The sequence below is a fragment of the Tenrec ecaudatus genome, chromosome 8, assembly GCF_050624435.1.
Source record: "Tenrec ecaudatus isolate mTenEca1 chromosome 8, mTenEca1.hap1, whole genome shotgun sequence".
Classification (NCBI taxonomy): domain Eukaryota; kingdom Metazoa; phylum Chordata; class Mammalia; order Afrosoricida; family Tenrecidae; genus Tenrec; species Tenrec ecaudatus.
Window position 1 is genome coordinate 106,496,954 of NC_134537.1, and position 16,762 is coordinate 106,513,715.

Below are 16,762 nucleotides of genomic sequence, written 5' to 3' on the forward strand. Positions count from 1 at the left end.
AGTTTCACAAAATTCTTTAAGCATTTCAACGCTCAGTGTATATATAGAAATAAGAATATATTTTAATAACAATATTTCCCACAGCTATGGGCAACAAATCAGCAGCTGTTTGAATGGCGTCACATTCTCTTCCCGTTCTCCCTCCATTCCCTAGCTTGTCGTTCATTCTTTCCAAAAATTGGGACTTTAAAAAATTTTTTTTTAAGATTTTAATCATGTTATCGAAAGCGTTCCCAGTTATCATAACAAGCCATAGTTCAATCACACCAAGCAGCATTGTACAATCGCTACCACAGTCTGCTTCATTACATTTTCTTTCTTCTTGAATTTCTTGATATCAGTTCCCCTTTATCACCTCCCTCCCCCTATTGGGAATTTTTAAAACGCCGCGGGACGCGAGACAAATTGTTCAAAAGCAGGGCATCTGGTCACCTTACACTGACGCTGGTTAGAAGGGCTCCGCATAGCTGTCGCTAGAAACAGCTTCTACAGAGAAGAGACCTGAACTGAGGGAGAGCAGGCCCATGTCTAAGAAAAGATAAACTCAATCATCAACGTCTGCCCTCAGAATTTGTGGCGGAGGAGCAGGGAGGGAGGCAAGAACGTAAAATGTTAGCAAAGAGCCCGGTCTGCGCCCTAATTCCCCGGAACGTGTGAAAAGGGATTTTTCAGATGTGTTAAAAATGACAGGCTTTGAATGCTGCTCAGCCTTTTGGCTAAGACGAAGTGTAATATCTGTTCTTATCAGTTTAATATCTGAGGACGATATACTCAGTGGATTTCAGGAACAGGGAGATGCGGACGGCGCTTGCTCCGTCCACTCCACTCATTGACCTGGTATTGCAGGACCTCCAGGGACGTTGCCCACCCTCCAGCCCCCCTCAGTGGAAACTTCTTGGCAGGTGCATAAAGTCAGACTCTGTTTCCCCTTCTGCCCCCCTGCCCCGTGGTCTCCAAGCTCTTGTCTTCTTGCAGGAAGGTCTTTCTCAAAATTCTTGCTTTTTTTCCTCATGTGTTCTGGTTTTCACTGCCCCACTTTGAATAGTGGTCTCAGATAATCCATGTCCATTTCTCATTGATTAATTTCACTCAGCGTCTTGACGTTTGCTCTCCAGCTCCATCTGTGGTAGGAGGCGCTTCATGATTTCTACATTCCTTTATGAGAGAGATAGAGAGATGTGTGTGTGTGTGTGTGTGTGTGTGTGTGTGTGTGTGTGTGTGTGTGTGTAAATTTGACTTAGGCCCAGTTTTCCTCTTAGCTTTACTGCTTGTATCACTAACTTTCTTTGGAGTCATGATTACACTGTTTTATGCAAATAAAATGCAAAACAAAAACACAACGGACGAATGTTGTGACACACTAACAGCACACTGTTACCTGAGCAAGAGCACCCCTGGTGTGAGGGTCACTCCTTTGTGTCTGCTGCAAGACGAAACTCGGGACTCAGGACTCACTCTGGGTCTCTGTGGGTTTTTCCAAGTCGGATGTGTGGTTTGCCTATGGAGCAAAGTTCCGAAAATTGAGCAGATCTTTTTCCAACTTTGGTGTTCGGGTAGTGGAAAGTTCAAGTTTGGAGCCAATCACCAACCAAGGTATGGATTATAGTTCAATATTAAAAAAACTAAATCAATCCTGTGATTGAACTATAGAATGTTATGATATGTGTAAGCACTCCCAATAAAATGTTTTTTTAATTAACCGTGAAAAAAAGAAAATGTTCTAAAATTGTGGTGATAATTGTACAATTTTCTTGATATGATTAACTATTGAATTGGATGATATGTGGATTATGTGCCATTTAAACTGTAAAAAAAACAGCTGGGCAAAGAATGTACGGATGTGCTTTATACAATTGATGTATGTATATGCATGGATTGTGATAAGAGTTGTATGAGCCCCTAATAAAATGTTTTTAAAAAAAACCAAAACATAAGTGGAGAGCAAATGCCTTGAGAATGATTGGGGCAGGGAATGTATGGATGTGCTTTATACAATTGATGTATGTATATGTATGGATTGTGGTAAGAGTTGTTGGAGTCCCTAATAAAATGTAAAAGAAGAAAAGAGAAAAAAATGATTAGGGCAAAGACTGTACAGATGTGCTTTATATAATTGATGTATGTATATGTATGAACTGTGAAAAGAATTGTATCAGCCCCAATAAATTGTTAAAAAAAATAAAAATAAATAAAATAAAATTTAAAAAGAAAAAAAAACAAAACAGCTAACTCTTCAAAACTGGACCAGTAAACAACATCACGATAATAGAGAAAGTGTGAAGTTGTCAAGAACGTCACTTTACTTGGATCTGTGATCAACGCCCATAGAAGCAGCAGTCACAAAATTAAATAATATTTGTTATTGGAAAATTCTGCTGGAAAAGACCTGTTTAAAGTGTTTTTTTTTTAAAGTTCTTTTAAAAAGTCACTTGAGAACTAAGATGCACCAGCCCTGAGCCATGGTGGCTTCCAGTTCCTCGTGTGTGTGCGAGAATATGCAATAAAGACGGAAGACTAAACAAGAACCCGTGCCTTTGACTTAGGTTGACTTAGAGTAAATACACCGTGCACTGCGAAGAACAAAGTCATTCATGTTGGGAGAGATGCAATCAGAGTACTTATCGGAAGATACTAGTCCCTGGAGAAGGACAGTCATGCTTAGTGCAACAGACAGCAAAAATGAGGGCGGCCCTCCAGGAGAGGGATTAATGTCATAGCTGCAAGAGCGGACTCAAACAGCAGCTTCCCGGCAGTGATGAGAGCTCTGGGACAGAGGATCGCTGGGGCTCAGAACCGACTGTGAACCTAACAAACCACAGGGCCCCCTTCCCATCCCTGCCTTTGAAGACAGGAGGGAGCGATGAACCTAAGGAAGGCTGATGGCCTCTCCACATACTGGAAAAGTCCAGGAGGTGAGTTTTCCTTCGAGTCTCCAGAACGTGACCTAACCCTGTGTACTGAGAGTAACCCAGCGACACCGGTGTCAAACTCACCTCCAGAATTGTAAGAGAGCCGACCGACTGCCCGATCCTGTTGCAGATCTCTGCACCTGTGGTAATGAATTCCAACAGCACAGGGAATGAATCCAACTTCTTTGACGTGCCGTGGAGTCCCTTCCCTGTGGACATCGAGCCCCCGGTCAGAGATGCTGGCACTAATTCCCACCGTGAGTTCACAACCCGAGAGGGAGTACAGGCAAGAGGACACGTGGCCAGGACTTGACACTGGGGTCTCGAGCTAGCAGTCTGAAAGCAAAGCCCAGCAGCAGAAAAGGCTTTGCCTTCCAGGGGATGTTTCCGTGACCAGAAAACTTTACATGAGATTTAGATTTCCAGTCTGTCCAGGGCGCCTGAATTAGCACAGGATGATCATCTGAGCAGGGGCTGGCCCATTTCCACAGGTGAGAGCTGGCTCTTCAGTCCCTTGTTTCACACTTCAGCACCAACTTCTTTTTTTACACTGGGCCTGCTGCTGCACACCTTAAAATTAGTCTCCCACAGCCTCTAGGGTCAATCCAGCCTACCGCTAATTCCGAGGGTCTTCCTTATCCAGAAATTTAAACAAGATCGTCCACATCCTGAGAAGCCCAGGTTCAGCCACCTTCCCTCATCTTCCCCCGGCCCCCACCTCTACCCCAGCCAGTCTCAAGATGTTCTTAGCTTGTGTGGGCTGTGCCTTCAGAGAGACCTAGAATTGTTCATTGGTTTGGCCGACATTTAAGGCAGCCAAATTCCCATTCAGCATCCGGAACAGGCCTGGGAGAGGGCAGCTGGCACAGTCGGTCTCTCAGGAGGGAATGTTGGAAGCCAGTGAAAAGAGGCCAAGTCCTTGACTTACGGAGCAGGGAGGAGAGATGTGTTTATCAAATCCACAAACCAGCATCTGAATGCACCCCACGATCATCTGCACCCCAGCATCGCCCCACCCCGCTCCACACCTGCAAGTAACTTTCCCTGAAACAGACTGACTTTCTGAGAGATTCGGGAAGGATTCTCCCCTCTGTGCGTTATGACCGGTCCTGGTGGCATACTGATTTAAGCTGCTAGCCAAAAGACGACTGGTGATTCGACCGGACTCACAGCTCGGGGTGTGCTTCCAGAAAGATTTGGGGCTTGAAACCATTCAGAGCAATCTGACGCTGGCCTCCACGTTTGCTTTGAGTCAAAACCATCTTGACAGCAACGAGTTTGTTTGCCTTGTCCCTGGGTTAAGTTGAGGAAATCCATTTTCTCAGTCTATAACCTTGACAAAGCCTAGGATCCTAAGCCTAGCTGCGACCAGTGTGGGAGGCTCAAAGAGAACGAGGCCAGAGGGTTCATCTGAACATGAACCTGGGGAGGAAGCGCTTCTAAAGGCTGAGACCCCATCCGGAAGCAGTGAGAACACAAGCTGAAGCGGACCAGCAATGCCCAGCCCTGTCCTTTGCAGGAAGCAGACCCCCATCTGCAGTGAGAGAGCAGAGGGGTAGGTGACAAGCTAGAAAAGTGGTGGAAACGCGGAGGTGAGGCTGGACCCAAGGCAGAAACGCTGTCTATTTTCTTCTGCCAAGACCTGCCAGGCACACAAAGTTCCCCAAGACTAAACAAGAGGGGCTGTGCTCAAGGGCAGCTCAGGACATTGAGATGAATGATCACCATGTCAAAAACACCAGAACTGAAGGGCTCCTAAGATAAAGGCGGTCATTATCTGACCATGATTCAGAGCTCTGGTGTTTCAGGTCCCGGCTAGAGAAGACACTGATGTGGGGGGTGGACCTGCAGGAGATCGCCTACTGTGAGCCGAGTGAAAAGCACACCTGTTTGTCTTTAAATAGTGGGGGAAGGGGAATTGAGATTCTGCTCCTTACAAAACAAAAGTTTGGAACTGCCTGTCTTGTCCAACCCCTTCACTCTATAAGCGAGAAACAGATACCTACAGAGGAGAGAGTCTGGAAGAGTCAGAGCTTCGCGAGCAGAACTCCCATGCAAAGAGATTGCTAAGGGTCAGGCAGCGTCAATGTTCTAAACACATGCCTGTCCAGAGAGACAATGCATTTCCCAACCTCCTTTGCATGGGAAGGGGGCCATTGATTCAGTCATGGAATAGCAACCGATGGAAGAGGGACCAAGGGGATTTGCTCTTGTTTACAAGGAAAACATTGCTGCCCCACTTTTATCCCCTTTGTTTGGGCTGAAATTTACATAGGTATTTGGTAAGCCAGTTTCCACCATATGATCAAAGAACACATCACAGAATATGGCCAAACAGAAAGAGAAAGAAACTTGAATCTCTAGACGGTTTCCTTTAGTAGAACCACTGGCCTGCCTTGGACCTGCTGTTTCCTTTGTAATATTTATGAGACAGAAATAAAGTGGCTGTTTATCTACTGCTAAGTAGCAAATTGCCTCTTAAATAAGTGGCTTATGATAGCATTTACTGTCTCATAGTTTCTGTGGGTCGAGAATTCAGGAGCAGTTTAACTGAGGTTTGGAATCAGGATCTATAGTTAGGTTGTGATCAGGGTGTTGGCGGGGGCTACAGTCACCTGAACGCTTGATTAGGCCTAGACTATCCACCACCACGCTCACTCCCTTGGTTGTTAACAAAGAGCTTCTGTTCCTCACCATGTGGCACGTCCACAGGCAAGTCCTTGTGGCTTCAGAGAGCACATGGTCCAAGAGAGTGGCCAAGAAGAAAACTAGATGACCTTACGAGCTAATCTCCAGCACCAAGCACTGGCCCTTCCAGTTCAATCTATCTGGTACAAGAGTCACCAAGGGGTTTTTAAACTGGGCTCCACCTCTTCGAAGGAGAAATATCAAATAATTTGTGGGCGTATTGTTAAATTTACCACAGAGGCTTATCCTGTACCTTTATTAATATGGTGAGATAGACTCTCGGTTCAATGCTTCTTCTGAATCATGATGCCTTAGGATGAAATTCAAAGATAATGACAATGGCTGCTATTTATTAGAGGCCTGACTCCCATTTTACGGGCTAGGCAGAAGAACTTTCGAAACGTGTTGGTGTTGATAGAACCCCCTATGGTAGATTCTACCGCTGGCCCTGGTGTCCCAGGTGAGTAAACTCAGGTTTGGCCTAGAAGATGCCGTGCCAGAACCCAGAGCCTTTATTCTTAGTCACCAGACTAATGTTAAGAGATTGAATTTGGCTGGAATCATACTTAAGAGTTGCATGACTTTTAGTACGATCTAAATTTGATGTGTTTCCATTGACCCTCACAGGAAAATGGACGTGTGCATGTTGTCAATAATCAATGAACTATGTGAAGCATTGAGAGGAAGGTCTCACCTGCAGTGAGTGCTCAGATAAAAGTGGCTCTCATTGCTCCTTTCCTGCACACTCCAAGCCACACACACACAGCCACACACACACACACACACACATGGGCAGTTCAGAGTTCGCCTGGCTCTGGGCGAGAGTACTGGCTTCATTCCAAAGACATCATAGAGTTTTCCAGAATTCCTGGGAAACTGGGTTAGCTTGACCCCACAGACTTTTGTTCCCTCCCAACCTCTCCTGATATGTAGGGCAGGTATTGGGAGATACTTCGGAGGTGCTGATGAGAAAAACCAACCTGTTTCCTTCCATGTGGTTTGGAACTGATGGGAGGGTGGAAGAAATTGCAGATTTGTTTTCATGGAGAACCACAGGACTTAGGGCCTTGCTGGATAGAGTTTGAGCATTTTTTTCCCCAAAAGCTGCATCAATCCCTGAGAAATCTGCCAGTGTTAAAGGAAGACCAGATCTTCTAAGCATAAACGTATACAGGACTTCATTTACCCATGGAAAAAATGAACTATACTCAACTTATTGAAAGAAATGCTTACTTTTCTCAAGGAAACTGTTCTCAGAAAACAAAAAATGCTTGGATACATATCGTGAAATTTGTCTGTTTTTCAATTAGAGCACATTTATTTGAAGTTGCTTATCATGTTTTCTAGTCAAGCACGGTTAGCATTCCCTTTCAAAAGCCAGGACTTGTCAAGTGAACAGTACCCTAGGGAAGGCCAATTCTGAGAACCATCCACCATTTACCGTTGAAAGACCCAGTGCAGAAGTCAGGAAGCGTTAGGAAAGGGGTGAAAATGGGAACCACAGGGAGGAAGTGGAATCCGTGATGTTACATTGTAGGCACTGAAATCAATGACTGTATCTGCTCCGATGAACTGATGAATGGAAAACTGACTACCAAATTCACAAGATTACAATTTTAAAGTTTAGTAGTTTGTTTCTAGCAGGGCTGGTCCAATGGCAGGTAAAAGTTGTCTAACTAGAAGAGATCCATGTTTATGCCTTATTTGATGAAATAATATCACATGCAAGTAAAATAATGCTAGAAATTATTAAAAGTGGTTGCAGCAGTACATCGACAGGAGACTGTCAGAAATGCAAGCCAGATTCAGAAGAGGACTGGAAATTAAGGATATTATTGCTGATGTCAGTCAAGAAATCAAATGACAATTCATTAATTTGAGCAAATCACCGCAAAAGGTCTCGTTAGGGGGGTACGGAGCCACGATGTCACTTTGAGGACCAGGTTTCCCTTCCCCAAATCCTGATGTTTTCATTTACTTTATATGCACATGAAAGCTCGACAGTGAATCAGGAAACAGAGGAATTGATGCCTTTGCATTGTGGAAGGTGCCTTGGTGGTCTAGTGGGTTAGGAATTGGGTTGGTAACCACAAAGTCGGCAGTTCTAACCCACCAGCCTGCTCTCAAAAGAAAGATGAGCCTCTCTACTTCTGTAAAGAGTTAGAGTCTGCAGCTATTGGTCTTTGCCCATAATCTGGAAGGAAAACTGATGGAAACAGAAAGGCAAATGGAAACATTGAGTCTAATGGACTCATGGATCGCACAAACACCAGCCTCCATGGCCCCGAGAGCAGAAGAACTAGATGGTGCCCAGCCACCACTACCTACCGCTCAGAATAGAATGCCCTGGATAGACTGGAAGGAAAATGTGGAATGAGACTGATAGAACCCCCAACGCTTTGAGTTACAAGAGAACATACCTGGTGTTAAAATAATCAACCATTTAAGATCAAAAGTGCAGTGTTCACCCAAGGAAAAGTTCAAAGTGCTAAGAAAGGAGGAGGGCTAGAAGCAAGAGACACAAGCAGAAAGTGGGATAAGTGAAGGTCCATTGAAGGGGTGGAGAAGAAACAAAGTGCATGAACTGTGGAATGTAAAACAGATGGTGATTGGCTCAGCAGATCTTCACCTAATTAACAATAAAAGTTTACATTCTTTTTCTAGCTTCAGAATCCCTACATAAAGTCGCTCTGAGTAGGAATCAATTTCATGGCAGAATTTGAACTATTGTGAAACCTACCAAAAGGTGACAGAAAGACCCAAAGTGAGCACATACTATTGGGGAAATGACAACCTTGATGAGGGGCATGGGTTTGCTACAAATCTTCAATTTGTAAAAACAATGCAATATCTACAAGGCACAGGAAAGTGAAACTTGCATTACAGCTTCAACTCTGAGCCCCTCGTTTGAAAAGAGCTTAAATCGACATCCTAAAATCCATTTGCAGGGTCCCCAAATGCATTAAGCCTCCTTGGAATGCTTTCTGATCATTAACCAAGGATGTAGATAATCTTGCCCTCAGGCAGAAAGCCTTGGAAAGTAAATTACCTCCATCCCCCTCCAGCACGCCCAGGGAGGTGTATCCTTGAGGGAGGTCATGGGACTAGTGAGAGTCTAGAGGAGTTGTCTCCTCATGAGTCATGCCCTATCAGTCTCGCTCTGACTGCCTTGGTCAGAAGGCCCTTTACCAATCTTGCTACCCCTTCTATCTAACATAATGAACATACCCAACCATGATCCCCTTCCTGGGTCTGTTTCTGTAGTCCTACCTACCTACGTGTGCTGTGCTGGTCCAACACCAAGCATGCTTGTGTGACACTTCCCTTGGCCTTCCCGTGTCCTTTTAACACTTTATATCTCAACAAACCCTTGAACTCCATTCCGACCTCACGCTGGTGACCCATCATCCGGATGATGTGTCTGGGTCTTGTCTTCTTGGTCTCTTTTAAGGCTTAATCAGTGTTCTCTTTGAATTAGATTTGGGATGGGTCTCTTTTGTACCTTAAAACAAGCACAATAAAGTGTATGTACACACTCAACAGAATTTGTGAGCAAACTATGTAAAATGCCATAGTGATTTTGAATATCTAGAGCATGTCTCAAATGATCTGGTTTTATTCATTTATGGCCTTGTACAAATACAAAGGGACTTTCTAAAACTTCATGGGAGAACTCTATTATCTTTTCATTTCATTTTCATGAATATTTCACATCCCTTCATACATATGTTTATTTCACAAACATTGAGTAAACCAGACACTGGAATCACAAACATGTCCCAAACCTTAGAGCATCGGTTCTCAACCTGTGGGTCATGACCCCTTTGGGGGTCCAACGACCCTTTCACAGGGGTTACCCAATTCATAACAGTAACAAAATGACAGTTATGAAGTAGCAACAAAAATAATTTTATGGTTGGGGGAGTCACTACAACATGAGGAACTGTATGAAAGTGTCGCAGCATTAGGAAGGTTGAGAATCCCTGCTCTAGAGGGCTCATGACAGGATCAAGCTCAGGAAATGAAATAACTATCCTCGTAGTTCTATAATGTGGCAGACAGAACATGCAAAAAGAGAGGGAACGGAGAATGATGGTGCCCCATAGAGAAAGCTGTCTTTTCAACCTGTTAACCCAGCCTTATAAAATACTACGCAAAAGAACATTCCAAAAAGAAGCAATAGCTTGTTCAAAATTAGTCAAGATAAAAGATAGCATAATCAAGGACCAACAAGGAAATGGCGCCTGGGTGATCAATATATAGTATGGGGGGGGGGAAGGAGAGAGGAGTTGTAGTTTGGAAGACAGGCCGGACTGAAATATTTGGATGCCCCACTTGAGAGTTGGCCTCTGATCAACACCAGAGACCAATAAATGTTATTAACCAAGGCAAATAAATAATACTTACTTTAGAAAAATATTGTAATAATATAACATATCTTTTATAATACATAAATACACACGGTCAGCAGTCCACAACCACCAGCTGCTCTTAGGGAGACGATAAGGCTTTGTACTTCTGTAATACACTCCGTATGTTGCAGATAGATAACTCTGGGTGGGGTCAGCATAGAGGATGGATTTCAGTTTAAGATAAGAGCATCAGTTCTATCGATCGACCTACATGAGAATTTGGGTTGAGGAGAGGTGCCGAATAAACTAAAATGAAGATTTCTGGGATGCATTCTTAATTAAATCAGTACTACTGGGCCGCAGGCCTGAAAGGTTGCCTGGGTAGCCTTTTTAATATAAAAGCAATTTTATGGACTCTTAAGTTCAATCGTTTTAAGGTACAAAAGAGATTCCATCTCAAATGTAATTCAAGGAGAACATTTATGCAACCTTAAAAAAAAAGATAGTAACAATACAAAGGCACAGCAACATCTTCTGAAGAAGGAAAGCCATTAGCACAAGGTCAAAATGGCATCCCAGGATTCATAGCCACTCGAACCAAAAAGCAAACTCACTGCCATCGAGTCCGTGCCAATTCACAGTGACCTTAGAGGAGAGGGTGGAGCTGCCTCTGTGGGTTTCTGAGACTGAAACTCTTAATGGGAGTGGACAGCCCCGTCTTTCTTCCATGCAGCAGCTGGTGGTTTCAAACTGCTGACCTTGAGGATTGAAGCCCAATGCATAACCATTAGGCCACCAGGGCCACACACTGCTTGAAACATGGAATAAAGGAAATTCACAAAAGCATGGCTGGTGGCAGATGAATGTATCAGAGTTAAAGGTGGGACTACAGGAGCAGGGACAGGACCGTGATTGGGACACATACATGGTATTAGACAGAAGGGTTTGGTTTATAAGCTTGGTCCAGAGCCTGCCAACCAAGGGCAGCCTGGGCACCGTGGATAGGGCATGACTAATGACTTATGTGACTCCCTGTGCTGTGTTTGGGAGAAAAAGAGCGTTCTACTCTCAGATACAGTTATGGTCTCAGAAGCTCAGGTAGGGCAGTTTTACTCTGTCCAATAGGGTTGCTATGAGTCAGGATTGAGTTTGGTTTGTACTGTCATCAGTCTGGTGACCTCAAGGACACACCCAGGGAAATCCCTTTGAGAGACTGCCCCTCCCTGGCCTGGCTGGAGATGGGTGGAGGCAATCTACTTTCCAAAGCTCTCTGCCTGGGGGCAAGATTATCTCACTGTCATTGAGTCAATGCCGACTCACAGCAGACCAGAGTGAAAAGCCTCCTCTTTCTCCCTGGAGGTAGCTGGTGGGTTTGTGCTGCTGGCCTTTGTGATTTTAGGCCAATTCATAACCACTAGGCTACCAAGGGTCCTTCAGGCTACCTTTGACCAACCGAGGTTAAAAAACAGAAAGCATTCAATGAAGGTTAATCTATTTGGAAAGTCTAAATGGATGTGGGGTTGTCACTGCCATCTACAGCCCTCTGTGTGCTCAGCATTTTAAGCTCTGATACACAGAGGACTCAGAACTCACCACTCACCGGGAGATACAAAGCACACAGCACCAAGATGACAGCGTAAAAAGTCTGTTTCAGCAGAGGACATTTGATAAATATCTTTGCAGTTAGTTATAACAAAAAATATTTTTTGTAAGCTCAGCTTACATGTGCCTACAGTGCCTACTTTTTGAGCTTTCTGCTGTGCTCTGATCAGATTTGTTATCATTGCACAATTACCACACGATGAAGATGACGCTCTGAATTATGTTGTGTGGTACGTGCTGCAAGCACGTGCTGTTGTCAGTGTCTTGACAAGTTGCTGGTTTGCCAACATTTCTGGTGTTTTGGCTACCATAATGTGAGGATTAATATTTTGTAATTCTGTATCATTATGAGTTCACTGCTAGCTGCAAAGTCAGTGGTCCGAAACCACCAGCCACTCCAAAGGAGAATGATGAGGCTTTCTACTCCCATAAAGAAACCCACAGGTGCTATCGCAAAGTGCGGTGAAGAAATTAGATGGTGCCTGGCTATCGGATAAAAAATAGCTTCTGGGGTCTTGTCTCCAAACAAGCAGCCACCTAAGTGAGATGTCAACTAAATCCACATGACAAAAGCACACCAGCATCAGTCACCGACAGATTGTAAATCATATAATCCACACTCAAAGGAGAGAATAGCATCAGAGACTAAATTGTGAGAATCTGGTTTCCAGAAACTATGCTTGTGGGAACCCAAGATACATTTGTGGGAACTACATAGGAAATAAGCCTCTGCTGATTTCCCTCTGTCCATAATAGAGGGAGAGGAAATTAGTTACCAAATAGAGTGCGCTGGAGAGATGGGTATAAAAGAGCAAAATGATAAATGTGACATGAGTGGTTAAAACCTTGGCAGATGGCCCCTCTCTGATGCAGGTTAAGCCTGGTCCAGCCTAACATGTTCCGTATGCTTTTTCGGTTTGTTCATATTGAGGTTCACCTTGGATGCGTTATGTCATTGAGGGTCACCCTCTTGAATTTTTGTTGTATGTTTTTTGTCTTTCAGTATATGAAACCCAGGACTGATGAACCTATAGGGACAGCATGTAGAATAAGGGTTTCGGGGGAATCCAGTGATGGGGGCTAGTAAACGGGAGCTGATGCCAAAGAGTTCAAGATGGAAAAGAATGTTTTGAAACTGGTTGTGATAGCAATTGTACAATACTTCTTGATGTGATTGGCCGATGAAATTATATGTTTGTATTAATCCCCAATAAAATGGCTTTGGGCAAAAAAGAAAAAGAAAGAAAGAAACCCACAGAGGCAGTTTGACTCTGCCCTACAGCGTCGTCATGGGTCAAAAAGAGGAAGGCCCTCAGTGGATGGATCGACAGCCTGGCTGCAGCAATGGGCTCCAGCAGAAATAATTGTGAGGCTGGCACAGGACTGGGCAGGGTTTCCTTCTGTCACAACTCCTGGCAGCTGAGGTAGAGCTAAGCGCACACCTGAGAGACCAGTGTTTGAAGAACATTCATGGCAGACATCTTATTTTATTTTACGTTCTTTCTTATCATTTGTATTACAGCTTAAATTCTGAGCACTAGGTTTGGGGAAGGAACACATTGGGCTGCTCCCTGAATGGTTGACAAATCGAAACCACCAGCAGCTCCTCTGGAGAAAGACAGGGCTCTCTACCCTTGTGAACAATAACAGGCTCAGAAACTCACAGGGGCGGCCTACTTAGTCCTTCAGAGTCGCTATGAGTTGATAGCAAGGAGTGTGGTCTTTCTACTTTACATGATGTCCTTTTCCAGGGACTGGTCTCACCCGATAAAATATCGAAAGCATATGAGACAAAGTCTCACCATCCTGTCTTCTACAGGGTGTTCTGGCAGTGCTTTTTCTAAGACAGATTGGTTGGCTGTTTTGGTAGTCCATGCTACTTTCAATATTCAAACTCCTCGATTCTTCTTCGCTCTTTCTTACTCGGTGTTCAACTTTCCCATGTATGTGATGTGAGTGAAAATGCCATGGCTTGGGTCAGTCCCACCTTAGTCCTCAAAGTAGCATCATTGCTTTTCAATGCTTTTTTTTTTCCCCCAACAGTTTTATTGGCACATAATTTACATTACATGCAATTCAATAGTTCAATCATATCAGGGAGAATTGTACAATCATGACCACATCAATTTTAGAGCTTTAAAGAGTAGCAGATTTAGCCAATGTGTTAGTCTGGGTTGATTAGAGAGACAAATCCAGAGACACTGGATTTGTGTGTAAGAGAGAACTTTATATCAAAGAGTAATTGTACATTAAAAAACATCCCAGTCTGGATCAAGTCCATAATAAGTTCAATATTAACCCATATGCCCGATATTAGTCCATAAATTCCTCTTTGACTCTTGCAGTACATGCAATGATCCTGAATGCAAGAAGATCACAGGCCGGTGGGTAGAAAGTCCCATGGATCTAACGCCGGTGGATGCATCTCTAGGGCTCTGGCTGCCATCAGCATGGCTCCATGTGGCTCTTCAACAGGCAGGTCAAGCAGGGAGGAAGAGATGAAATTCCCAGAATCCTCATGATTAGGCTACACCCACAAGGAGACATCTTCAGGCTGTGACCTGACTGACAGGCTAGACCCCAACTCTACATTCTAATTATCAAGTTGACTTGACTTATGTAACTACTACACCCAATACAAAGTGTCTTTTCATATCTTAACTGCTGATTCCATGAGCATTGATTGTAGATCCAAACAAGATGAAATTCTTGATAACTTCAATCTTTTCTTTGTTTATCATGTTACCTACTGGTCCAAATGTGAGGATTTTTTTTTTTTACATTGAATTGTCATCCATACTGAAGGCTGAAGTCTTTGATCTTCATCAGCAAGTGCATCGCCTCCCTTTCAGCAAGCAAGGTTGTGTCATCTGCATATGATAGATTATTAATAAGCCTTCTCCAGTTCTGATGTAGCATATTTTTTCATAGAATCCCACTTCCCTGATGATTCGCTCAGCTACAGATTGAATAAGTATGGTGAGAGGATGCAACCCTGACACACATTCCTGATTTTAAACCATGAAGTGTTTGCTTGTTCTGTTCACTCACCTGCCTCTTGACCCATGTATACATTCCATATGAGCAAAATTAAGTGTTCTAGAATTCCCATTCTTCTCACGGTTATCCATAGTTTGTTATGGCCCACACAGATTGGTAGGCCTGGTGCCATCATGGGTTACAAATCAGTTTGCTAACTACAAGGTCAGCAGTTCAAATTCGCCAGCTGCCATGAGCAAGAACGATGAGACTTTCTAGACCTCTAACGACCACAGCTTCAGAACCCAAAGGGGCCGTTCTGCCCTGTCTTGCAGGTCACTGTGCGTCAGCACCAATTCAATGGCAGTGAGTTCGGTTGGTTTTGAGGGCCATGAGTCTTACCCTGCCTTGGTAGAGAGGGGGACAGGAGTGCTGTCCAATTCTGTAAACATTAAAAACTTTTCTAATTTACAATCCATCACTTGTCTGTCAGTTTGCCACCGTTAAGCTTATAAAGTGGATAAGCAGCAAAGATGAGACAGTCCCTCAGAGAGATGGACTGACCCAGTGACTGCAACAACAGGTTCAAACATGACCGCTATGAGGGTGACACAGGACGGGGGGGTGTCTTGTTCTCTTGTACACAGCATCTCTGCCAATTGGAACCTGCTTGAGGGTACCTAACCATCCACAATCGCGGGCGTGTTATGATCATGGTCCCTTTCCTGCTTCTGTAGTCCCTACTGCTACTATGACGAATTGATCTGCTGCCAATCATGGTTTGGGGACACTTTCCTTTGTCCTCCAAGTTCTATTAGGAGGACACGTGACTGAGAATCCTTGGACACCATTATGGTCTGGTAGTCTCCCTCATCCGGATGATTTACCTTGGTCTTTGTTCTGTTGTACAATGAATAAATGTGTCCTTATAAATTATATTTGAGATTTTTTTGGGGGGGGAGGTCTCTTTCCTCCCTCGACCACCACAAAACCAAATAGCAATCATGGAAAGTCTGCCAGAAACTGTTCTTTAAGACACAAACCCACAGTCATCCAGCTGATTCTGAATCATAAAGAGCCTATACAGCCAGGGTGAGGAACACAGAGCCCTCAGACCTCACAAGTCCCTGGAAATCACTAATACCGGTTAACATCATACACCTTCCCCAAAGACGTGGTCTCAGCCACCACATTAGAAGTGAGTTAATTAGATGTTTGACCAGTATGGCCCCAAAATGATGTTATAAATATCCAATGGTCCTTGGCAGAAGAAAGGTTCTCCGCCTTATATAGGGTTTCCAAGATTGTAAATCTTCCTGGGAAAAGACGCCTTATGTTTTTCCCACGGAACGGCTGGTGACACTGCCAATTGATGTTGGGGTTGGAAGCCCATGTTTTAATCCACAGCATCACTTGGGCTCCACAGCAATGTAAAAATGTTTATCCTGCTAGAGAAGGATAGTGAGGAAACCAGCCCAACACTTACTCTCATCACAGGCATTCCAACTGATGGCCACCCTCCAGGACAGTAAAACCGCTCCTGGGGCTTCCTGAGCCTGCAACGCTGGCAGAGTTAAGAGAACACCTGCTCGTCTACCCTTGGAGTTACTAGCAGTTTAGAATCACCAACTTTGCAATTAGCAATCCAACACCTAGCTTGCTAGGGCCCCAGAGCTCCTGGTCAAACCGCCCCCCCCCATTACCTCTTAATACAAATCTTCAAAAAGACTCGTGGACCAAATTCTTAGCAGCTAGGCAAGAAGTAAACTGTTACCAGTAGCTCTCAATAAAAAGACAGACTGGGTTCAATCAATCATATTATAAAAAGCCAACCAAGTGGTTACCCTTCTATACAATAATCATTTGGTATCAAAGGATTAATTCCAGGAAGCCCTCCTGATAGCTAAATCCATGGATGCTCAATTCCTTTATATAAAATAACATGGTATTTGCATGTGATTGATTTACATCATCCCATACAATTTATATCTAGATTATTTTTAATACCTAATACAACATAAATACCATGTCACCAGCACTTTCTGCTTTTTGTCAGTTTTGGAGGGGTTATTTTGACCGATTGATTACTTCTTGGGAGTCATGCCCAACATCCCGCCCCCCCAAATATTTTCAATCTGCATTCAGTTGAAATCACAGATGCTGAACTGAGGATAAGGAAGTGGGAGGGAGATAAAGCTTTCTATTCCCATAAAGGGTTACAGTCACAGAAAG

General features: G+C 43.9%; 1 pseudogene; it reads left to right on the forward strand.

The window, feature by feature from the left end:
- The first annotated feature begins 696 nt into the window (after positions 1 to 696).
- LOC142455646 (U2 spliceosomal RNA) lies at positions 697 to 871 on the forward strand (annotated as a pseudogene).
- The last annotated feature ends 15,891 nt before the right edge of the window (positions 872 to 16,762 follow it).